The sequence below is a fragment of the Salmo trutta genome, chromosome 31 (assembly GCF_901001165.1).
Source record: "Salmo trutta chromosome 31, fSalTru1.1, whole genome shotgun sequence".
Classification (NCBI taxonomy): Eukaryota; Metazoa; Chordata; class Actinopteri; order Salmoniformes; family Salmonidae; genus Salmo; species Salmo trutta.
Genome location: NC_042987.1, coordinates 295074 through 312346, shown reverse-complemented (window position 1 = coordinate 312346; position 17273 = coordinate 295074). Strand labels below are relative to the sequence as shown.

General features: G+C 42.3%; 1 pseudogene; it reads left to right on the top strand.

Annotated features, from left to right (window-relative positions):
• LOC115169149 (epidermal growth factor receptor substrate 15-like 1) overlaps positions 1-17064 on the top strand; it is a 34201-nt pseudogene extending 17137 nt beyond the window's left edge.
• Positions 17065-17273: the final 209 nt, after the last annotated feature.

Below are 17273 nucleotides of genomic sequence, written 5' to 3'. Positions count from 1 at the left end.
TGAGGACCATTTAGGGTTCAAATACAACTTTTGAATGAGTGAAGCTTTAAGAGAGAGGTTTAGTGCTTTTATATTTAATAATCTCAACCCTCCCAATTTATATTCATTATATAGATAGGCACGCTTTATTTTGTCTGGTTTAGCGTCCCAGATAAAGCGAAATATTATTTGCTCATATGATTTGAAAATGAATCATCAGGAGTAGGCAGCGCCATAAGTGAGTGAGTAAACTGAGATATGACTAAGGAGTAAATTGGGGCAATTTTTCCATAAATAGACAGGTATTTACCTCTCCATGGTTGCAGGATCTTGTCTTTTTTACAAGTTTTCTATTGAAATTCATTGTGGAGAGCTTATTTATATCTTTTGTGATATGAATACCGAGTATGTTTACTTCACCATCAGCCCATTTTATAAGTAAACTGCAGGGTAATGTAAAAGTTGTATTTTTTAAGGATCCAATACCTAATATTGTACACTTATCATAGTTAGGTTTTAGTCCAGAGAGTACAGAAAAGTTATCTAGATCTTCAATGAGACATGGCAGGGATCTAGCTTGCGGACTTAATATAAAACTTGAGTCATCGGCATACATGAACACCTTTGTTTTTAAGCCTTGGATTTCTAATCCTCTAATGTTGTTATTTGATCTGATTTTAATAGATAGCATTTCGATGGCCATAACGAATAGATATGGTGACAGCGGACACCCTTGTTTAACTCCTCTTGACATTTCAAAACTCTCTGAGAAGTAGCCGTTATTTACTATTTTACACCTGGGGTTGCTATACATTATTTTTACCCATTTTATAAGACAATTACCAAAATTGAAAAAATCCTTACTTTATCAAATGCCTTTTCAAAATCCGCTATAAATACCATTCCGGGCTTCTTATATGTTCCTAACTTTTTTAAGTTGGGCGCACCAGTGTTCATTTAGAGCCCTGAGTACAGTTACAACATATTCTTTTCCTATTTTCAGATCTGGGATTTGGCCAATCCAGAAAGGAAGGGCTTCTTGGACAAGCGGGTAAAGTGCCCAATGATTACTTCTTATTACCAATTAACTGATGATTTCCCACAAGAAACACTGACCAGTTCCTGTGTTCCTCTCTTCCAGGGTTTCTTTGTAGCATTGAGGTTGGTGGCCTCTGCTCAGGGTGGCAACGACATCAGTCTCAACAACCTCATCCAGACTCTAGCAGCTCCCAAGGTTGTGAGTGTTACTTTATTTACTTTCCACAAACATTAATGTCCTTGTAGGGAACATCTCTTTGCAGTATCATATATGTTAAAACAGCTGTAGAAACTTGATCTTATCAATCTTTTCAGCAATGACCAGAGGCGTACACTGCAAAGCAGAATCAATGATTTAGCCAGCTAACGTGCCTAAATATTCTGAAAAACTTTTAAAAAATGTGAAGGATAAGCTTGAAATAGGCATGGTCTAAGTCAGTGTTCATTTCGTCAACAATAACTATGATACAAATATTAATCAACAATGTATTTTTCCTGACTAAAACTATGACGATAACTAGATGAGATGCCCCCCCAAAAATGATAACTATTACAAATAATATTTTTTACTTTAGTTAATTAAGTAAATATTTTCTCTATTTCTTGAACTGCATTGTTGGTTAAGGGCTTGTAAGTAAGCATTTAACTACTACTTCATTTCCTTACCTGTTGTATGTGACAAATGCAATTTGATTTATTGAGATTCGATGTTCCCAACATATTGCTCACTATATGTCTGCTGCAGAGGGATGAGAGAGCCATGAGAAAACGAGTTTTGATCAGTCATGGAAATAAAAGTGATAAAAGCAAATGGACTCCCTAAAGAAGATGGTGAACAAGTTATGAAGGAAAAACATTGCAGTTTTGGACAGGTACAGCAAACTAGCACAAAAATAATATATTGTCAAAACAATACGATAGATCGTCAAAAATAATGTCCCGATACGTAACCCCATCACTATTGGTATCTCTGATTTTCCCCTCTGTGTGATCCAGTATACTAAGAAGGTAGCTCTAACAGAAATTGTCACATTTTGGTCATATTTCGTTATATTTTATATGTAGATTTGGGACCTCAGTGATGTGGACAAAGATAGACACTTGGACAAAGAAGAGTTTTCAGTGGTAAGTTCAGTTGGGAACTTTTGTCTTTGTTTTGTTGTGGTTGTTGATTGTCTTGAATCTTGAGCTCATCGAGTTAAAATACAAGTTCCTGAATAAGGACAATAGGCCGGGTTGCACCTTGCGTAAACGTGGTTTTTCGTCATCCAGTCAAGATGATCCAATCACTAGGACACATGCCATTGCAAGGTATGAATGGGGCTAATAAAGTACTGAACTTGTTTATCCACCCCCCCCCCCAGGCCATGCACCTGGTGTACAGGGCCATGGAGAAGGAGCCTGTCCCCTCCACCCTTCCCTCCTCCCAAGAGGAAGAAGTCTACCTGCTCTACCTGGCACAGCTCTACCTGGCACAGTCTCCATCCTCCTTCCCATGTCTGCTGTCTCAGGTCTCTCTGGTCTGTCTCGGACATTCAGCTTTCCTCCTTTGTCTTGTGCAGTGGCGGTTCTGCCTGCCCTGTATGGTCTGTCTGGGTCTGGTTTGACCAGCTCTCCTCCTCTCAATGATACCCTACGCTCCACCCCGTCCCATGGCAGCATCACCTCCATCAACAGCACTGGTAGTCTCTCCCCTAAACACTCATTCAAAGCCCCCTCACAGGTATGGTACAGACTCTTCAATTCACACACTGCCTTGGTAGTGGCAAGGACCGCTGCTGTCAGTGTCACTCACAACAACATTGTCTTTCTGAAATGATACACTATTCCCTAATCCCTATATAGTACACTACTTTTGATGAGAACCCTATGTAGGTGTGAGACTTGATGCCTTATGCCTTTAATGTTTTTGTGGACTGTCCTTGACTCACTCTATGTATTTAGAGAATGGCTGAGTAGCACATTCAGAATGCATTATGGTATGTCCACAGACTGTCAGGAGGGCAATACATCTCAGAAAGTGTAAGAGGGTGGTGTGTGTGTGATGGGGCAGTGCTTAAGTGAAGGGTATCGTTCTGTTTCCCTCACTGTCCCGAAGACATTCTGATGAGGGCATAGCTGCTATTTACCAACCTGCACTTCTTCTACCTACTTTACCTAGGGATAGCTATAGCAGTGGACTTGTTTGACCACATTCTTTGTTTTCTCTTAAATCCCTGAGTGGTTCCCTTCTTAACCATCTGAATGTAGTGGTAAGGAGTTTATCTGATGATTTAAGAGGAACATGTTCCATTGAAAGGGAAATGATGCCACACCAACAATGAGTTATAACCTCAGGCACAAACACACCATTAAGTTTATACGCAAGAGAACAACCATAGGACTTAATGTGCGTCAATAAGTACTTGACTGACGTTAATGCATGATTTATGTGAAAGTGCAAGGTATGCACATCGAACACAGATCTCAATGTAGGATTCAGCCCAAAGACTGTAGCTCCTTATTGCCATCAGCTTGGTTGTCTTACTCTTATTCTCTTTCCTGTCCTGATCTCTGTGTGCTAGCCACCACCAGTATTGAACTAGGATAATAGTCTTGTGTCTCCTGTGTGCCACCAGCAGTAGGGAACTGGGTGGTCCCTGTGGCAGACAGAGGATGTTACGATGACATCTTTCTGAAGACAGACACCGACATGGATGGTCTGGTCACCGGAGGGGAAGTAATCGAGATCTTCATGCAATCCAGCCTTCCGCAGATCATGCTGGCACAGATATGGTGAGAGATGAAGAGAAAGGGATTGTCACCCGACCGCACCTTTAGTTACTGTATAGGGCTGTAGTTACTACTTTTCAGTAGTAGTAGTAGTACACTCTTAGAACAAAAAGGTGTTAAGTAGAACCATATAGGATGCATTGGCTTGTCTCCACAGGGGAATCCTTTTTGGTGCAAGATTGAACCCTATATGAAGGGTTTTTCATATAACCCTCGTAATGGTTCTACCTAGAATCCTCTATGAAGGGTTGTTCCTAGAACCCACTATAAATGGTTCTACCGAGAACCTTACCAAGAGAGGAAGAGCGAGACATTGTCACCCGTCTGTACTTTTAGCTACAGTATAGTACTGTAGTTATTACTTTTCAGTAGTAGTAGTACACTATAGGGCAGTGGTTCCCAACTGTGGGTTGCGGCAGGGGTCCAGATGGACAATTGGGCCTCAATTGATTTAGTTATAATTTTTGAGCATAAGAACACAGCATTAGCCATGTCAAAATGCATAGAATTGCAGGAAATTAGCTATAAAACTGCAACATTTTCTTTCAGCTCCATTGGCAGGATGTGTGGAATTGCAGGAGATTAGCTTTGAAAGTGCAGCATTTTTGCTCCGCTGCCAAGATAATGTTTTTACTTATTCTTTGGTCTGTGTATTTTTTTTTCACAGCTCAACTTTTATGGTGGATCACAACTCAAAAGACCTCCAAAGTACTTACTTCCATTTAAAAATGATGGAGGCCACTGTGTTCTTGGGGACCTTCAATGCTGCAGAAATGTTAGTACCCTTCCCCAGATCTCTGCCTTGACACAATCCTGTTTCGGAGCTCTACGGACAATTCCTTCGACCTCATGGCTTGGTTTTTGCTCTGACATGCACTGTCAACTATGGGACCTTATATAGACAGGTGTGTAGACATGCTTTGGAAAGGCAATCAATTGAATTTACCACAGGTGAACTCCAATCTAGTTGTAGAAACATCTCAAGGAAGATCAATGGAAACAGGATGCACCTGAGCTCAATTTCGAGTCTCATAGCAAATGGTCTGAATACTTATGTAAAAAAAGTATTTCTTTTTTCCTCTTTTTTTCCTTTTGCAAAAATGTAAAAAAATAAAAACTGTTCACTTTGTCATTATGGGGTATTGTGTGTAGATTGCTGAGATTTTTTAAATTTATTTAATCCATTTTTAGAATAAGGCTGTAACGTAACAAAATGTGGAAAAAGTCAATGGGTCTGAATAGGCACTGTATGTATTATATATATCTTTCCGAAGGCACTATATATTTTTATATATATTTGTTTTGCCTCTTGGGGCCCCCTACGGGCTTCAGCCCCTGTAAGCCACTGTGTTTAACCTGCCCTGTACACAGTACCTGTTAACTTGATTACAATGTCATGTAATGTAATTGATATTTGTTCCCAGGATCCTGGCTGACACCAAGCCAATAGGGAAGCTGTCTAGAGGGCAGTAACGTAATTAACCTTGTTCCTAGGGGCCTGGCTGACACCAAGCAGACAGGAAAGCTGTCTAGAGAACAGTTCTCTCTGGCCATGTGGCTGATCCAGCAGAAGGTCACAAATGGACTGGACCCTCCCCAGACCCTCACTCCAGAAATGATACCCCCGTCCAAAAGGACCACCACCACTACCCAGGCCTGGTCGTTCTGCCGTCCTAGGCGAGACAAAAAACTCCCCGCAAAACTAGAATAGTTTGAGAATATTTTTTTTTTGTCTCGCCTAGGACGGCAGAACGACCAGGCCTGGGTAGTGGTCCTTTTGGACGGGGGGGGGGGGGGGGGTGATCATGTCAGGAGTAAGAGTCTGAGGAGGGGAGAGTGGTGAGGATATGTGGGCCTACAGTGTCGCCCCACAATGCAATTTTATGAATGCCCATCCATGCCGTACCTTTGTAAAAACCAAAGCTTAAGACATCATTTGGCTATTTAAGGTCTGCATATCAGCTACCCAAGTTTATCAGGAGTTATTTTGAGCTTATTTGCAATGAGAATCAATGTGTTTATACAGCGGGAAATGCAGAAGTATTTTCTTTGCTATGATCAGCTCGTCAAACATTTACAAATAGGCCTACAATTGAAATCACTGATTTATGACAATTTAGCCCACAGAGTGAAACTCCCGGACAGCAGTCTAATTTCATCCCATATTGTCCATTTTATTTTGACCTGTCATGTTTTAAGGATATGGTGTTTGTTATCATGTCATATTCAAATCGTAGCGCAATTTTATTTGATAGGGGCACCATTTAGGCTATTTGATTGGAGACACAAGTCTGTCATAACTTTTTTTATTTAACTAAGAACAAATTCTTATTTACAATGACTGCCTAGGAACAGTGGGTTAACTGCCTTGTTCAGGGGCAGAACGACAGATTTTTACCTTGTCAGCTCTGGGATTCGATCCAGCAACCTTTCGGTTACTGGCCCAATGCTCTAACCACTAGACCTCCTTGACACACTCTTTTCCCTTTCCTTACCTCTTTTCCTCCCTCATTTTCTACCCCCTCTAATTATCCCATTAACTATTGTCTACACTTCCTCCCATATCCCTTCCCTTCTTACCCCTTTACCCCTCTCTCTTGTCTTCCTATTCTCTCTCCCACTTCTTATCCCCTCTACCCTCCATTCCCCCTCTCTCACTCCCTCTCCCCACCCTCTTCCCAGTCCCCTCAGGACAGCAGCAGTTCTACAGAGTCAGCTGACCTGACAGGCACCAAAGAGCTGCATGACATCAGTCAGGAAATCGCCCAGCTACAGAGGTGAGCTCCGCCCCCAACCCCTCTAACCCTAACCCCCTCTCCCTGGAGGAACTCTTTGTAATTCCTTCTAAAAGAAGTGGGAATCTTATTGAAGGGGTGAGTGATTACATTTCTCCAGCCCCATCCCAAAAATGTGGCAGGGTGACCACTTTGTGGAATTGTAGATTTGATGGAGCACTGGGCTTAGTGGCTCTGAGTATGCTCACTCTGCAATTTGCTTCTTAGCCCAGTGTGAAGAGAGGTCTCAACAGGTTTAGATATCTTCTAGTTGCCTCGAGTGTTTGGGACACAGACACTCTCCCTGGTTTTTCCAGCTCAGCTGATCTCCTATGTGACGCCCTGGTGGTTTTCCTTGATGTGTGTTTTGTAAACACTGTTCTCTTCGCACTGCCTCCTCAGCACTCTATCCTTAATACACTGGAATACACAGGTAACCTAATGACACGTAAGCATTATGTGCTGTTCAGCTGTTGCAGCTTGTAGCATTGGCTTGGGCAGTGTTTCTCAATCTATACCTCGCAAACCCCCAGAGTGCACATTTGTGTTCCAACCAAGCACTAGTGTGCTTGATTCAACTAATCTCCAAGTATTTGGCTGGGATAGCAATGTATCATTTGATTTCATCTTCTCACCAAGCTCATGTGTGTGTGAATGGTGTTGTAGGGAGAAGTACACTCTGGAGCAGGACATCAGGGACAAGGAGGAAGGCATCAGACAGAAGAACAATGAGGTTCAGGTGAGACTCCAAGGAATTGACTGTCTTTAGAGATGTCCCATTTAATCCATGGGTCCAAAATCAAACCCTTGCTCCTACACCCTATGCATCCCTAGATCTGAGAGGATTGTATGCTGTTAGCAATAAGGTGACAATTCCACCTGGAATTGGGGATGAGCAGCTCTAGTCTTCAAGGGCCGCATTGGCATGATACTTCCTTGATACTAGCTCAAAGGCCCAGTGCAGTCAGAACATGATTTTCTTATGTTTTATATATATTTCCACACTGATGTTGGAATATTATTGTGAAAATTATGATAATGCCATTTTAGTGTAAGAGCTGTTATAAAAGGCCACTTAACATTCAGCTTGTTTTGGTGGGATGGAATTTTGGCCTGCTTGGCAAGATCACTGGGCGGTATAAGTTAATAGACCAACAACAGAGTTCCAAACCTCTCTGCCAATAACCACTAGTTTTCAGGTTACAGTTCCCTCCCAATTTAGGCCTCTCACTCAGACCAGTCCCAGACATTCTTAGCAAAATTCTTGCTTGAAAAATTGCTCTTTGGAAAGAAGCTATTTTAGTTTCTTATTGACCATTTTAATTTAAAACCATCACAAAAAGGTGTGCATTCTGGTGTGTGTCCATTCATCAGGAGATACAGGGTAACCTGGACCGGGAGAGCAGTCATCTGAATACTAACTACCAATTACTTTTTTTACGCATTTTGTTGTGTTACAGCCTGAATAAAAAAAATGTCACTGGTCTACACATAATACACCATAATGTAAAAGTGGAATTATGTTTTGTACATTTTTACAAATTAATAAAAAATGGAAAGCTGAAATGTCTTGAATGAATAAGTATTCAACCCCTTTGTCATGGCAAGCTTAAATATGTTCAGAAGGAAATATTTTCTTAACAAGTCACATAATAAGTTTCATGGACTCAATTTGTGTGCAAAAATAGTATTTAACATTCTTTTTTGAATGACTACCTCATCTCTGTACCTCATACATATATAATTATATGTAAGGTCCCTCAGTTGAGCAGTGAATTTCAAACACAGATTCAACCACAAAGACCATGGAGTTTTTCCCAATGCCTCGCAAAGAAGGGCACCTATTGGTATATGGCACCTATCCCTTTGAGTATGGTAAAGTTACACTTTGGATGGTGTATCAGTGAACCCAGTCACAACAAAGATACAGGCATTCTTCCTAACAGTTACTGAAGAGGAAGGAAACCGCTCTGGGATTTCTCCATGAGGCCAATGGTAACTTTAAAACAGTTGCAGAGTTTAATGGCTGTGATAGGAGAAAACTGAGGAGAAGAAAGAAGCCTGTACAGAATAACAATATCCTAAAACATGCATCTTGTTTGCAACAAGGCACTAAAGTTATACTCCAAAAAATGTGGCAAAGTAATACATTTTTGTCCTGAATACAAAGTGTTATGTTTGTGGCCAATTCAATACAACACATTACTGAGTACCACTCTCCATACTTTCAAGCATAGTGTTGGTTGCAAGATGTTATGGGTATGCTTGTAATCGTTAAGGACTGGGGAATTTTTCAGGATTAAAAAAAGAAATGGAACAGACTTAAGCACAGGTAAAATCCTAAAGGAAAACCTGGTTCAGTCAGCTTTCCACCAGACACTGGGAGAGGAATTCACCTTTCAGTGGTGGAACAATAACCAAAAACACTAGGCCAAAATGGTTGTCTAGTAAAGATCAACAACCAGCTTCAAGAATGTTGAAAATAATAAAGGGTAAATGTTGCACAATCTAGGTGTGGAGACTTACCCAGAAAGATTCACAGCTGTAATGTCTGCCGAAGGTGCTTCTAAAAAGTATTGACTTGTGAATACTTATGTAAATTGAATATTTCTGTTTTTCATTTTCAATAAATGTGCAAAGATTCCTAAAATTATGTTTTCACTTTGTCATTATGGGGTATTGTGTGCAGATGGGTTAGAAAAAACATATTTTAATTCATTTTGAATTCACACTGTAACTCCACAAATGTGGAATAAGTCATGGGGTATGAATACTTTCTGAAGGCACTATGTCTATTTATGGGCTTGCTGTGGTCTGAGGTTTTATCTATTAGGACAGGGGTCCCCAATTACATTCATCTGCGGACCGATTTATTTTTCTTGAGGGGATGGTTGGCGGGCTGGAACATAACTATAAATAATTTGTGCACTGCAAATTGACCACAAGAATCCCAAACAGATATAGTATTTGACAAACAGTTTGTCATTTCAAACCTTGATTTCATTGGAATACTCTGGAACAGATTTCCTGAATTAAAATCACTTTGAGAGGATTTCCTGGTGATTTTACAGTCTTATGTTCAACAACATTGCTCAGAAAACTTGGGGGGCCAAATAAAATCACCCACGGGCCACCTATTGGGGAACCCTGTATTATGAGATCCACAGTGATCAGCAGAGGAACAAGCTGGATGGCATGCTCAACGACGTCAGGCAGCAGTGTCAGGACGAGTCCACGCTGGTCAGTTAGCAACACACATATTATTATGGTCTGAACAGGAAAAACTATTGTCCCCACTTATAGAGGCTTATAACATCTAATTGATTTACTGGATGACTCCTGTTGCTGTCAGTTAGCAACAGGTTTGATCTCATCATTAGGGCCAGGAGTTTTTCCTGAACTCCTGGCAGGGCCAGGAAAAAGGAATGTCTCCAGTTTTAGGCTGTCACTAGCGCTTATCATATCTGATTTTCATGGGATTCCTGAAGCTTGGATAGCGGTCTCTTTTTGTGCTGTCTTATGAGTAGTTATGACACTTTCTATGTCTGTCTTTCTCACCCTGTCTCTCATCTCTCGTTTTCTCTTGACTCTTTCATTCTTCCTTACCCATCTTATATCTAATCTCCTCCTCTTTTCCCTCCTTCCAGATCTCATCCTTACAGACCCAGATCCACAGCCAGGAGTCTGACATTCATACTCAGGAGGACGAGCTAAGCCGTACCAAGTCTGACCTGAACAGACTACAACAGGACGAGACCCAGCTAGAACAGAGCCTGCTGGCTGGACGCATGCAGCTGGACAGCATCATCAAGTCCCTCAAGGTCACGCAGGACGAGATAAACCAGGTACGGGGAAAGCGTGAGAGAAGAGAGGGAGCGCATCAGTCATTTTCAGGATATAGTCTAGAAACTATGTTGGCATAATTTAATTTAGTGTTTAGATTAGGGTACAATATGACGCATGCAGCTAGACAGCATTATCAAGTCCCTCAAGGCCACGCAGGATGAGATCAACAAGGTACGGGGAAAGAGATACTATAGCTCTTGTTCAGGAAATAGTCAAATGTTGATTTAAATTAAGGTAGTGTTAAGTTTGGAGTAGAATATAACTTTAATGTCCGTCCAGAAAAAGGAAATGTTCCTTCCAATGCTATACCAACAAAAATATAAACACAACATCCAACAATTTCAACGAGTTACAGTTCATATAAGGAAATGGGTCGATTGAAATAAATTCATTAGGCCCTAATCTATGGATTTCACATGACTGGGAATACTGATATGCATATGTTGGCCACAGATACCTTAAAAAAAGTAAGGGTGAGGATCAGAAAACCAGCCACTATCTGATGTGACCACAATTTTCCTCATGCAGCGTGGCACATCTCCTTCGCATAGCGTTGATCAGGCTGTTGTTTGTTGCCTGTGGAATATTGTCCCACTCCTCTTCAATGGCTGAGCGAAGTTGATGGATATTGGCTGGAACTGGAACACGCTGTCGTACACGTCGATCACACACATACTCAATGGGTGACATGTCTGGTGAGTATGCAGGCCATGGAAGAACTGGGACATTTTCAGCTTCCAGGAATTGTGTACAGATACTTGCGACATGGGGCCGGGCATTATCATGCTGAAACATGATGTGATGGTGGCGGATGAACGGCACGATAATGGGCCTCAGGATCACGTCACGGTTTCTCTGTGCTTTTAAATTGCCATCGATAAAATGCAATTATGTTCATTGTCCATAGCTTATGCCTGTCCATATCATAACCCTACCGCAACCATGGGGCACTCTGTTCACAGCATTGACATCAGCAAACCGCTCGCCCACACAACGCCATACACGTGGTCTGCGGTTGTGTGGCCGGTTGGATGTACTGCTAAATTCTAAAAAATGACGTTGGAGGCACCTTATGGTAGATAATTTAATCATAATTTATCTGCCAACAGCTCTGGTGGACATTACTGCAGTCAGCATTCCATTTGCCTACTCCTTCAAAACTTCCAAACTGTAGCGTTGTGTGACAAAACTGCACATTTTAGAGTGGCCTTTTACTGTCCCCAGCACAAGGTGCACCTGTGTAATGATCATGCTGTTTAATCAGCTTCTTGATAGGTCACACTTGTCAGGTTGATATCTTGGCAAAGGAGAAATGCTAACTAACGGATGTAAACACCTTTGTGCACAACATTTGAGAGAAATAAGCTTTTTGTATGTATGGACAATTTCAGGGATCTTTTATTTCAGCTCATGAAACCTGGAACCAACACTTTAAATGTTGCGTTTATATTTTTACTCAGTATAAATGAAATATTCCCCATATTGCTTATACCTATCCAATACTTTCAGATCAAGACAAGTGACTAGAAGGTAAGGGTTAGAGGTGTTTTCTAGACGGGACCCTTTTACAAGAAGGTCCAGTGCTGTTATACTGTCGTCCTGACCGTCTTTTGTCCATGCAGGCTCGTTGTAAGCTGTCTCAGATCCAGGACAGTCAGCAGGAGGTGACTAAGACTATAGAGCAATACAACAACTCTCTGAAGGGACACACAGCCAGACACACGCTGGCAGCATGACCAACATGGCTGACATGAGTGAAGGAGGGTTCTCAAAGAATGAAAACGGAGGCTTTGGAGCCATGGTGAGTAGTGTTGTCCCAATACCAGGGTCTTGTTCATTAGGCACCAAACAGAAGAAAACTGACAAGCAGGGAGGGACTACCTGAAGTCCAATAAGAAACACTCTCTGTCCTTTTCTTTTACAATACGTATTGCTATGATTTGCCCTAATAAGTAAATACCACCCAAGACAGGAAGGAGCTTGGCTTACTTAAATATATATTATATACAGGCTATTCATGTGGAATTCTCACTATGCGTTTAGTTTGACATCACATTCTGTTTCTCACACCTGACAGAAATGATACCTTTTTATTCAATGCTCATATCAGAGTTGGAGATGGAGAAGTAATTTTTTGGTGCACTACCTACACGTGCGTAAAATAAAAAAAATCTTCCAGGAGGACTCTTTCAAATCGAAGATAGCCACGTTTAGTAGCAACAAATCAACACCAGAGCCCCTTCCAGCAGTAGACCCCTTCCAGACATAGGAGCCCTTCAAATCAGACCCCTTCAAAGGTGATACTGCTGCAATAGTGCATTATCTTGATATGTTCTGAATGTTTGTGCATATATTTCTAACACAACAAATAGTTATTGGATACATAGCATGATTGGAACACAATATTATTTTAACAATTCTGAAACTATTTTAATTATCTGGCTAAGACTGTACACTCACAGGCCAGTTTATTAGGTACCCCCCTTTTCCTCCAGAACAGACTGAATTATTTGGGCATGGAAATGTTGCTCAATTGGTTTCAAGGAACCTAAGGTTTTCCACGAAAACATTCCCCACACCATTACACCACCACCACCAGCCTGCACCATTGACACCAGGCAGGATGGGACAATGGACTCATACTGCTTACACCAAATCCTGACTCTGCCATCAGCTAGGCGCAACATGAATCGGGATTCATCGGACCAAGTGATTTATTTGTCCAGTGTTGGTGATCGAGTGCCCACTGGAGCCGCTTCTTCTTGTTTTTAGCTGATAAGAGCGGATCCCGGTGTGGTCGTCTGCTGCAGTAGCCCATCCGTGACAAGGACCGATGAGTTGTCCGTTCCGTGATGCCGTTCTGCACACCACTGTTGTACTTCGCCGTTATTTTCCTGTTCGTAGTCCGCTTGTTCAATTTTTGACGTTCTCCTTCAACCTCTCATTAACAAGCTGTTTTCACACACAGGACTGTCACTGACTGAATGTTTTTTGTTTGTCGCACCATTTTCGGGAAACCCTAGATACTATTGTGAGTGAAAAGCCCAGAAGGCCGGCTGTTTCTGAGGTACTGGAACCGGCGCATTTGGCAATGACGATCATACCACGCTCAGAGTGGCTTAGGTCACTTGTTTTGCCCATTCTAATGTTCAATTGAACAGTAACTGAATATCTCTGCCTGTCTCCCTGCTTTATATACTGCTCAAAAAAATAAAGGGAACACTTAAACAACACATCCTAGATCTGAATGAAAGAAATAATCTTATTAAATACTTTTTTCTTTACATAGATGAATGTGCTGACAACAAAATCACACAAAAATAATCAATGGAAATCAAATTTATCAACTCATGGAGGTCTGGATTTGGAGTCACACTCAAAATTAAAGTGGAAAACCACACTACAGGCTGATCCAACTTTGATGTAATGTCCTTAAAACAAGTCAAAATGAGGCTCAGTAGTGTGTGTGGCCTCCACGTGCCTGTATGACCTCCCTACAACGCCTGGTCATGCTCCTGATGAGGTGGCGGATGGTCTCCTGAGGGATCTCCTCCCAGACCTGGACTAAAGTGTCCACCAACTCCTGGACAGTCTGTGGTGCAACGTGGCGTTGGTGGATGGAACGAGACATGATGTCCCAGATGTGCTCAATTGGATTCAGGTCTGGGGAACGGGCGGGCCAGTCCATAGCATCAATGCCTTCCTCTTGCAGGAACTGCTGACACACTCCAGCCACATGAGGTCTAGCATTGTCTTGCATTAGGAGGAACCCAGGGCCAACCGCACCAGCATATGGTCTCACAAGGGGTCTGAGGATCTCATCTCGGTACCTAATGGCAGTCAGGCTACCTCTGGCGAGCACATGGAGGGCTGTGCGGCCCCCCAACGAAATGCCACCCCACACCATGACTGACCCACCGCCAAACCGGTCATGCTGGAGGATGTTGCAGGCAGCAGAACGTTCTCCACGGCGTCTCCAGACTCTGTCACGTCTGTCACGTGCTCAGTGTGAACCTGCTTTCATCTGTGAAGAGCACAGGGCGCCAGTGGCGAATTTGCCAATCTTGGTGTTCTCTGGCAAATGCCAAACGTCCTGCACGGTGTTGGGCTGTAAGCACAACCCCCACCTGTGGACGTCGGGCCCTCATACCACCCTCATGGAGTCTGTTTCTGACCGTTTGAGCAGACTATTGCACATTTGTGGCCTGCTGGAGGTCATTTTGCAGGGCTCTGGCAGTGCTTCTCCTGCTCCTCCTTGCACAAAGGCGGAGGTAGTGGTCCCGCTGCTGGGTTGTTGCCCTCCTACGGCCTCCTCCACATCTCCTGATGTACTGGCCTGTCTCCTGGTAGCGCCTCCATGCTCTGGACACTACGCTGACAGACACAGCAAACCTTCTTGCCACAGCTCGCATTGATGTGCCATCCTGGATGAGCTGCACTACCTGAGCCACTTGTGTGGGTTGTAGACTCCGTCTCATGCTACCACTAGAGTGAAAGCACCGCCAGCATTCAAAAGTGACCAAAACATCAGCCACGAAGCATAGGAACTGAGAAGTGGTCTGTGGTCCCCACCTGCAGGTATTGGGGGTGTCTTGCTAATTGCCTATAATTTCCACCTGTTGTCTATTCCATTTGCACAACAGCATGTAAAATGTATTGTCAATCAGTGTTTCTTCCTAAGTGGACAGTTTGATTTCACAGAAGTGTGATTGACTTGGAGTTACATTGTGTTGTTTAAGTGTTCCCTTTATTTTTTGAGCGGTTTATATCAAGCCACAGCTATGTGACTCACTGCCTTTAGGAGCGAACCATTTTTGTGAACGGGGTGGTCTACCTAATAAACTGGACATAGAGTTTGTTCCAGAGGCTCAACATTCTATACCTGTATGCCACACTTGTCAAGATCTGCCTAGTGATCATTCAGATCCAGCTAAGCACTTCTCCATTCTCCCCTCTGATCCATTTGGTGTAGATGTGATGCCTTCAAAGAGAGTGATCCATTCAAGGATGCTGCGTCTGAAGACTTCTTCAAGAAGATGACCAAGACAGATCTGTTTTCATCAGCAGACCCCTTCAGTAAAAAACCTACTCCTCCCATCAAGGTAAATACTAACAGAATTATTCAATATATTATATGCAATGGTAATATATATAATTTATGTTTTTTTATTGTAATTATTTAATATGTTGGTACTGAAATGACATCCTCCTGTTATCAGTTTAATTTATCGATTTTGATGATATTAAAGGTCCAATGCAGCTCTTTTTATCTCAATATCAAATCATTTCTGGGTAACCATTAAGTACCTTACTGTGATTGCTTTCAATTAAAATGGTCAAAAAGAAACAAAAATAGCTTCTTAGCGAAGAGCATTTTCCCAGGCAATAATTTTGCTAGGACTGTCTGGGAGTGGTCTGAGTGGGGAGGGGAAAACTAGCTATTATTGGCAGAGATGTTTGGAACTCTCATTCGTATTGGTCTATTAACCAATTTACCACCTGTTGATGTCACCAGCCTGGCCAAAGCTCCATCCCACCAAAACAGGCAGAAATTTCAAGCAGTCTTTTCATACAGCTCCTACACTAAAAGGACATTATCACAGGACTGCCGACTGCCACTGAATGGTTGTTTTTTGTTTGTTGCACCATTCTTAGTAAACCCTAGACATAGTCGTGCGTGAAAAGCCCAGAACATTTCTGAGATACTGGATCCACCGCGCCTACCACCGACGATCACACCCAGGGCTGTTACGGTGACCATATTACCTCCACACCAGCGGTCACGATTCAAATTCCACGTGACCATTTAGTCACGGTAACTAGGCTTCTCCAAAACTGTGCTCTGATGACGCAGATGGTAATTAGTAGTCTACTGAACTTGCTAATTGCCAGTCGCTAATGGCCTGGTACTCAGCACTCTATTGTCCCTCTAATTACTCTGACATCAATGTAAACACTTCATGAGAGCCCATCGGCTCATGTTGCACAACATTTCTATGGGGGGGGGGGGGTTTAGTAAGACCATACCAAGGATAATTTTGCTATTTGATTTAGAATTTAAACCCCTTCAAGTATAAAAAATAAATAATCAAATCAAATTCAAATCAAAAATGTTTTTGTCACATACACATGGTTATCAGATGTTAATGTGAGTGTAGCGAAATGCTTGTGCTTCTGGCTCCGACAGTGCAGTAATATCTAACAAGTAATCTAAGAGTTCCCCAACAACTACCTAATATACACACAAGTCTAAAAGGGGTGAAGGAGAGTATGTACATATAAATATATGGCTGAGCAGCATACTGTAGGCAAGGTGCAATAGATGGTATAAAATACAGTATATTCATATGATATGAGTAATGTAAGATATGTAAACATTATTTAAAGTGGCATTGTTTAAAGTGACAAGTGATCCATTTGTTAAAGTGGCCAGTGATTGGGTCTCCATGTATGCAGCAGTCTCTCTGAGTTACTGATTGCTGTTTAGCAGTCTGATGGCCTTGAGATAGAAGCTGTTCTTCAGTCTCTCGGTCCCAGCTTTGATGCACCTGTACTGACCTCGCCTTCTGGATGGTAGCGGTGTGAACAGGCAGTGGCTCAGGTGGTTGTTGTCTTTGATGATCTTTTTTTCCTTCCTGTGCTATAGGTGTCATGAGGGCAGATAGTTTGCCCCCGGTGATACGTTTTGCAGACCTCACCACCCTCTGGAGAGCCTTGCAGTTGAGGGCGGAGCAGTTGCCGTACCAGGCTGTGATGCAGCACAACAGGATGCTCTCGATTGTGGGTCTGTAAAAGTTATTCAGGGTTTTGGGTGACAAGCCACATTTCTTCAGCCTCCTGAGCTTCTTCACCACACTGTCTGTG